Raw genomic sequence first — 9319 nt, forward strand, 5'->3', positions numbered from 1 at the left:
TTCACATCCACACATACTTCCTTTCTCCACTTGCTTCCAGTACTTTCCATGGCACATTTCTCTCATAACTTAATTTTCTCTCTTGAAATTATACTTAGTTTCTTTTTAAAATTTTAGCCACACCCATGTAAAGCTTCTAAAGAAACAGAATGGAAAAGATCCTTCCGGGATCACCATCCTATTCTTGTTTGTTTGTTTGTTAGTTTGTTTGGTCTTTTGTTTATTCAAGACAGGGTTTCTCTGTGTACCCTTGGCTGTCCTTGAACTCACTTTGGACACCAGGCTGGCCGCAAACTCAGAGAGATCTGCCTGTCTCCGCCTCCATGAGTGGGGACACCAACCTATTCTTACTGAAAATGAGCTATGGTGAATGCCAGGCCCAAGAGAGAGATTTCTATGACTTTGATATATTAAACTAACTTCCAAAGAGAATATTCTATAACTCCCTTTTTTCTAAATTGTTAGCTTCAGGCAGGATCTGCCATAGGCTGTGTAGGAATCTCCCCGATCAGGGTTGGTTTCTATGTATAGATTAGTGCCATGTTATCCTCTTCTCCACATCCTTTACAGCATGCACTTCTAAACTCTCAAAAGACAGTTGCCCCCAGTCCTGTTTTGTGGTTGGACTGGGAATGTAACCCTAAACTCGACTTACACGCCTGTAGAAACAGAACGCCACTGATCAGAGCTTTTGCCCTTTTACCTTACCTTGAGGTTGTCCTACTGGGAATGTGGGGCTCTCCTCTGGAGGGATGTAACGCAAAACAACGGTTAGTTCCCCTTTGTACTGAAGGTTAATGTCAGGAGCCAACTCCACCTAGCCAAGGGGAGACAAGGAAAAAGGAAGTTAGAATACTGCATATAATTTTGTGTATGAAATACAGCATATGCAGAAAGACAAATAATTCATGTTCTCTCTCACATTTGGACCACAGAAAGTCTATATTTCCTCAGATCCTTCCTTAGTAGACCAGAGTCTGCACACTGACTGGGTCAAGGGAAGCTGCGTTCCTCACAGAGGCAGATAGAAGGTCCTCAGAAGACAAGCTTTCATGTAGTAAAGCCAGAGACTGCTGAAAAATTAGCAAACACACACACACACACACACACACACACACACACACACACTTGCACACACTTCATGCACACACTTGATATATTTGGGTGACTTATTTCAGTCATAAAATAGAAAGCATTTTATATAACGTTCTTATCAGAAGGATAATGATGTTATATGGTAAAACAAACCATCTAATAATAACTTTATTGTTTTTTTTAACTTTTTATTGATTCTTTGGAAACTTCACATCATGCACCCCAGTCCCACATATCTCCCCACCCACTCATATCTGCCCTTCACACTTGTAACCTGTCCCGAATTAACACACACACACACACACACACACACACACACACACACTCACACTCACATAAGCAAGCAAGCAAATAAACAAAAATTATCTCATCATGGAAGCTGTAGTGTGTCACAGTGTGTCCCACAGTATATCCCTCTGTCCACACATCTTCATTTGCAAATGTTCATTGCAATGACTTGTTGGTCTAGTTCAAGGACTCAGGCTCCTGTGACATCATCAATATTGGATTCTCCTAGTTATCCTGTTGTTGCTTGTCTTATGGAAAGTGTACTGCTTTGGATCATCAGGACTGGCCTTTTCACACATCCCAAGCACTCTCAGATGATAGAGAATTTGGGGTGGGCCAACACCAAACCCTGAATCTGCACCTGGGTGGTAGCTGAGCAGGTCAGCCTGCAGGCTCTCCTTAATCTGCAAGACCAGGGTGAGCTCTCCAGCACTACTCCAGCTCAGCCACCCAATGCTACCATAGGCAGGTCTCCTGCTTTCATGCCCTCTGGGATGGCTCACCTTCACCCAACCTCCAGAGGCCGCTCCAACTGGGCTGCCCAGTCAAGGTGCTGGGCTCACCCTCCTAGGTGCTATAACCTGCAAGAGGCTGGGACAGCTCTTCTGTTCTCACACCTTGTGGCTGGATCACCAGTGCCTTTGCTATCAGGGCTAGCTGCACTGTGTTGCCCAGGTGAGGTGCAGGGCCTGCTCTCCCTGGTGAGAGCCTCCCCTCCCTACAGTCAGTGAATTGGCAGGGCTAGCTCTCCCTCTCTCATGCCCTTGGGGTCAGCTCTCCCAACTTATCTCTTACCTACATACTAACCTACCTATCACAGCTGTCAAGGGGAAGGGGTAGGCATCACCCCAGCACCCACAACACCACCACAGCAGATGAATAATGGGGCCAGATCTTTTTTGTTCTGTCTCTTCTGGCTGCTTCCCCTGTGCCCCCTTGATCAGGGCATGCCCTACTGTGCTGTCTGGGCAAGGCACAGGGTCAGCTTTCCAAGTGATACTGCCAGTGAAAGATGGGGCTAACTCTTCAGAGTGCTACAGCCAGTGAGGGTCAGGGCCAGTTCTGCACAGGCCCTGGACATTCTTGTAGTCTCCAGCAGCTTCCCACACCAGGGACATCCCCTTGTTTTCTAGTAGTAATATGAGTTACAGACATCAATGCTGACCCCTGCCTGCCAGGTAGTGATGGACCCAAATATGGCTCTCAGTGGTAGCTCAGGCTAGGACCTCATCATGACCACAGTTGGGGGGGAGCTGGCCACTGATGAGAGGCTTCTCCTCCCCACCCGTGAGTCTCTAGTTCTGTCTCTCTTCATAATGCCCAAGCTTGACCCACTTCTCTTTCTCATTTGATCAGCACATACTCCCACACTATAGTGGCTTCTTCTGTCATGATTGGTTCAAAGCAAGCCATCATTTGCATAAATTTCTTACTTCTGCCTTATTGGTCCAAACACAATCCATCATTTACATGAAAGGCTTACTTTTGCCATGATTGATCCAAAAATATTCTTTAATATGCATAAACAGTCACTTTGCCATGATTGATTCAAACACAGCTATCATTTTCACAAAATGCTTAATTCTGGATAATTGATCCAAACAGTATCCATCATTTGCATAAATGTTTACTTTGTAATTACTGGTCCACACACCAGCAATCATTTGTATGAAATGCTTACTTTTGCCCTGATTGATACAAAGAGAATCTATCATTTGCATAAAAGCATACGTCTGCCATGATTGATGCAAAGAGAATCCATCATTTGCGTAAAAGCATACATCTGCCATGTTTGATGCAAACAGAATCCATCATTTGCATAAACGTTTACATTGCCCTGATTGGTCCAAACATAAGCCATTGTTTGCTAAAATGCTTACTTTACCCTGATTGGTCCAAACACTAGCTATAATTTGCATTAAATGCTTCCATCTGCCCTTATTGGTCCAAACACAAGCCATCATTTGCATAAAAGGCTTGCTTCTGCCAGAATTGATCCAAGCGGTATTCATCATTTGCCCTAAAACTTACCTTGCCATGATTGGTCCACACACTAGCAATTGTTTGAATTAAATGCTTACTTCTGCCCTGATCGACACAAAGAGAATCTATCATTTGCATAAAAGCTACTTCTGCTGTGATTGATGAAAAGAGAATCCATCACTTGCATAAAAGTTTGTATTGTCCTGATTGATCTAAACACAAGCCATCATTTGTATTAAGTGCTTACTTCTTCTCTGATTCATCCAAAGGTAATCCATCATTTACATAAAAGCTTACTTCTGCCATAATGGATCCAAAAAGAATCCTTCATTTGCATAAAAGCTTAGTTCTGCCATAATTTGTCCAACGAGAATCCATCATTTGCATAAAAACTTACTTCTGCTCTTATTGGTGCAAAGAGAATCCATCATTTGCATAAAGGTTTACTTCCGCAATGATTGGTCCAAACACAAGCCATCATTGATATTAAAAGCGTATTTCAGCCCTGATTGGTCCAAGGAGAATCCGTCATTTGCATATAGTTCACTTTGCCCTGAAGGTCCAAACACAGCCATCATTGATATTAAATGCTTTCTTCTGCCATGATTGGTTCAAACACACCCCATCATTTAATTAAGTGCTTACTTCCTCATTTATTGGTCCAAACACAGCTATCATTTGCATATAACTCTTCCTTTACCCTGATAGGTCCAATCACAATCCATCATTTGCATAACCTTTTACTTTGCCCCTATTGGTCCTAACACAACCCATCATTTGCATAAAAGCACACATCTGCTCTGATTGGTCCGAACAAAATCTATCATTTCCACAACCTTTTACTTTGCCCTTATTGGTCCATATACAATCCACCATTTACAAAAGCTTACTTCTGCTATGAATGGTCAATGGAGAATACATCATTTGCATAATGCTTAATTCTGCCATGCTTGGTCCAAAGAGATTCTGCCATTTACATAAACCCTGACTTTGACATAAATGGTCCAAACACAATCAATCATTTTTAAAAATGCTTACTTTGCTGTGACTTGTCCAAAGAGAATCCATCATTTGTATAAAATGCTTACTTCTGCCATGATTGGTCCAAGTAGACATTGTTTCCATAAAACACTCTTTTGTGCCATGATTGATTCAAATACCATCCATTATTTGCAGAAATGCTTTCTTTTCCCTGATTGGACAAAACACAAGCTGGCATCTCCGTAAAATGCTTACTTTGCCCTTATTGGTTCAAACACCAGCCATCATTTGCATAAAAAGTTACATCTGCCACGAATGGTCCAAAAACAATCTATCATTCACAGGAAACCTTACTTTGCCCTGAATGTTCAAAGTATAAGCCATCATTTGTAAAAATGCTTATGTTACCCTGATTGGCCCAAACAAAGGACTTCATTTGCATATATGCTTACTTTGTCATGATTGCTACAAACAGAATCCATTATTTCCATAAAATGCTTACTTCTGCCATGATCGGACCAAAGAGAATCCATCATTTCCCTAAAATACTTACTTCTCTCATGATTAGTCCAAAGTGAATCAGTCTTTTGCATAAACACTTACTTTGCCCTCATTGGTCTAAACACAAAACAACATTTGCATAAATGCTTTCTTTATCCTGATTCATCCAAATACAAGCCAACATTTAAATTAAACGATTACTTTGGGCTCATTGGTCCAAACACCAGCAATCGTTTTTCATCAAAAGCTTATTTGGCCATGATTGGTGCAAAGAGAATCCATCACTCGTATAAAATGCTTACTTCTGCATGATTGGTCCAAACACAATCCATCATTTCCATAAGCACTTAGTTTGTCTTGATCTGTGCAAGAACAATACCTCATTTGCATAAATGCTTACTTTGCCATGATTGGTGCAAAGAGTAGCTATTATTTCGATAGTATGCTTTCTTCTGCCATGTTTGGTGCAAAGTGAATCCATCACTTGCATAAAATGCTTACTTCTGAATGATTGCTACAAGAACAGCCATCATTTGCATAAAATGCTTTCTTTGCCCTGATTAGTCCAAAGAGAACCCATCATTTGAATTAATGTTTACTTTACCCTGATTGGTCCAAACACAAGCCATCAAATAAATTAAATGATTACTTTGCCCTGATTGGTCCAAACACAAGCTGTAATTTGCATAAATGTAAGTTTACTCTGGTGCAAACACCAGCCCCTGCTATCATTTGCATAAATGCTTACTTTGTCATGATTGGTCCAAACAGATTCTGCTATTTGCATAAACACTTACTTTGCCATGATTGTTCCAAACACAATCTGTCATTTGCATAAATGCTTACTTTGCCCTGATTGGTACAGACTCAATCCGGTATTTGCATAAATGCTTGCTTAAGATTATCTGTTTAATATGTTTTGAATGAGACAAGACCTCTTAGGTTCATGAGTTTGAGCACTTAGTACCCAGATGGTGGTGTTATTTGAGAAGGTTAGGTGATGTTTTGGAGGTGGAGTCTATCTTCTAAATATAGCATTTCTCAAATTTTAACTATTTTGTAGTGGAATTATGGAAGCAGTTTAATTAAAAAAGTATGAGAATTTCTGGAGATTTTTGGAGCAATGTTACTATTTTTGTATCAATGCTTTGGAATTATGATACTTAATTCACACTTCAGATAATCTTTCCTAGTTGCTAATACAACACAATATTCTTGATTTTCCAGGATATATTTGTCCATGCTGTGTCTTTTCTTAGTTCTAAGGCCTTTTAAGATTATCTGTTTCCTCATGAAACTGAAAAGCTTCTCTAAGGCAAAGGACACTGTCAACAGAACAAAATGACAGCCTACAGACTGGGAAAAGAACTTTATCTGCCCTACATCTGACCACGGGGTTATATATATATATATATATATATATATATATATATATATATATATATATATATATATATATATATATATCTCAAGAAAGTAAACACCACCAAACCAAATAATCCAATTAAATAATGGGGTACAGAACTAAACAGAGAATACTCAACAGAGAAACACCAAGTGGCTGAGAAACACTTAAAGTAATGTTCAAAACCTGTAGCTATGAGGGAAATACAAATCAAAACAACTGTAAGATTCCATCTTTTTTTGTTTTTTTTTTTTCGAGACAGGGTTTCTCTGTGTAGCCTTGGCTTTCCTGGACTCACTTTGTAGACCAGGCTGGCCTCAAACTCACAGCGATCCGCCTGCCTCTGCCTCCCGAGTGCTGGGATTAAAGGCGTGCGCCACCATGCCCGGCTTAAGATTCCATTTTATACCCATCAGAATGGTTAAGATAAAAATCTCAAATGACAGGAGGTACTGAAGAGGATATGGAGAACGTAGAACACTCCTCCTCTCCTGGTGGGAGTGCAAACTTGTATAACTGCTTTGGAAATCTTCACAGAAAATTAGGAATATTTCTACCTCAAGACCAAGCCACATACCCGAAAGATGATCCACCACACAACAAGGACATTTGCTGAACCATGTTTATAACAGCTTCATTCATAATAGCCAGAAACTGGAAATAAACCAGAGGTCCCTCAACTAACAAATGGATAAAGAAACTGTGGTACATTCACACAGTGGAATACAGCTCAGGTATTAAAAACAAATTTTGAAATTTGCAGTAAAATGGATGGAGCTAGAAATCATGATCCTAAGTGAGGTAACCCTGGTACAGAAAGATGCACATGGTACATACTCATAAGTGGATATTAGCCAAATACAGGATAGCCACACTACAATACACAGACCTAAAGTCACTAAATAACAAGAAGGAACCAAGGGAGAAAACTTAATTCTCATTCAGAAGGGTACACAGAATAGATACTGGGAGCCGTCGATGAGAAGAAACAAGAAGGGAGCCTACAAAAGAGGTCCTCTGAAAGACTCCACCCACAGGAGATCCAAGCAGATGCTGAGACTCAGAGCCAATCTTCTGGATGGAACACAGGGAGTCTTATGGAAGAGTTGGGGAATAGAGGGACCTGGAGGGGTCAGGAGCTCCACAAGGAGAACAATGGAGCTAACAAATATGGGTGGAGGAAGGGGATGCTGCAGAGACTGATGCACCAACCAAGGACCATACATGGTGTGGACCTAGACCCTCTGCTGAGATAGATGTAGTAGGTACGCAGCACAGTTTCCCTGTGGGCCCTATAATATGGGGAGTAGGGACTACTGTCATGGACTCTGGTCCCTACACATTGATCACTTCCTCCTGGCTGGGTAGCCTTGCCAGGCCACAGAGGAAGAGGATACAGGTAGTCCAGATGAGACTTGATAGGCTGAGGTCAGAGATTAGAAGAGGAGTGCTCCCCTCTCTGAGGACTAGAGGAGTGAGGGAGAGGGTATGCGGGAGAGAGAGTGGGTCCTGAAGGCGATGAGGGAAGGGATATGATTGGGATATAAAGTGAACAATTAAATTCTTTTAAAGATTATCTGTCTCCTTTCATATTTTTTAGTTTATTCACAGGAAAATCAGAACCTGGAATCTCCAAATGAGGAGGGAAATATTCTAGGCAAAGTTTTCTTCTAGTCTACTTAAAAGCTGACATGATGGGATCACCTGTCTAGGGTTGTTACTATACTATAGAAGGTTCATTTCTTTTTAAATTAAACATTTAAAAGAATATGGTATGGTATATCTAAATAAACATTAATTATCCAATCAATCTGTTGGGTTAATATCCATGGTGATATTTTTACATTCATGAAATTGTAAGGCCCTCTCTCTCAGCCGGCCTGGGTACGTGACCCAGTCAAGCTTAGGAAAATGACCCAGAAAGAATTGAAGGCCAGCTCAGCTTCAGTTTCTGAGATCAAGGTGGCCAACCGAGATAAACAATTTCAACTAAGGTAAACAATTACCATCTGGAAATTCTCTGGAAACTCCCCAACACCCCTCTTTGCCAAAAACAGCTCCCGAGGCCAACGACCCCTGCAATAGCCAATAATAATTAGAAAAGCACCCCTAGCGACCACCAGAGCCAATCCTAACATAGGGCACGCAGCCCCTCCTAACCTTTGTGGTTTTAGCCTTTAAAAATAGTCTGTAACAGTGACTTGGTGTGCCTCCCTCCCTTCCGAGTGAGTGCTGAGGCCCCCTGATGCGCGTCAGCAATAAACCTTGTGCTTTCGCATCAACACTGTGGTCCTCGAGTGGTCTCTCACTACGACCCCCCTACCCGAGTGGACTCTAGGGTCCAACATTGTGGGGGCTCACCGGGATTTGGGGGTCTCCCTGAGTCCACACCGACCCACTTGTTGCAAGGTTTCAATGGCCTGGGCCCCACCGACTCAACTGACTTCTGAGACCGTTACTTTCGCTTTGTTTTGTCTGTGCTCGGCTGGGCTCCTGAGCTCCTTTTGTTTGTGCTCTGCCGGCAGCCGCGAGCTTCGGAGCTCTTTTCTGTTTGTTCCCTTTTCTGGTAGGCGAGCCACTTTCGGTGCCTCTGTAGCGCGCATCTGTATTTCTGTATTGGGAGAAGAAAGGGGGCAGACGTGCCCAGACCTTTCTCCCCTTCGCCCTGGAGGACGCTCTGGTGGTTGTCTGGAGGACGGGAGATGGCAGCATTGGTCTCCTCAATCCGAATCTGAATGGCAGAGAAGTTCTGCCATCCAATTTGATTTCTGTTCTGTGGCGCCGATATTTTGGTTTTATTTGTCTGTTTGTCTCTGTCTTGTCTCTCTCTGTCTTCCTCTGTCGACCGTACTGACATGGGACAAACTGTGATGACCCCCTTGACTCTGCCTCTTTAAGGATGTTCGAGCTCCTGCACATAGGTTTTCTGTGCCTCAGAGTAGCTAACATGAGGTGGCTTAGAGACGGGACATTTAACCTTACAGGTTAAAGATATTGTTTGCAGACCTGGGTCTCACGGCTACCCAGATCAGGTCTCATATATAATCATGTGAAAATCCCTGGTCC

The sequence above is a fragment of the Acomys minous genome, assembly GCF_964271855.1.
Source record: "Acomys minous genome assembly, chromosome: 7".
Taxonomy (NCBI): domain Eukaryota; kingdom Metazoa; phylum Chordata; class Mammalia; order Rodentia; family Muridae; genus Acomys; species Acomys minous.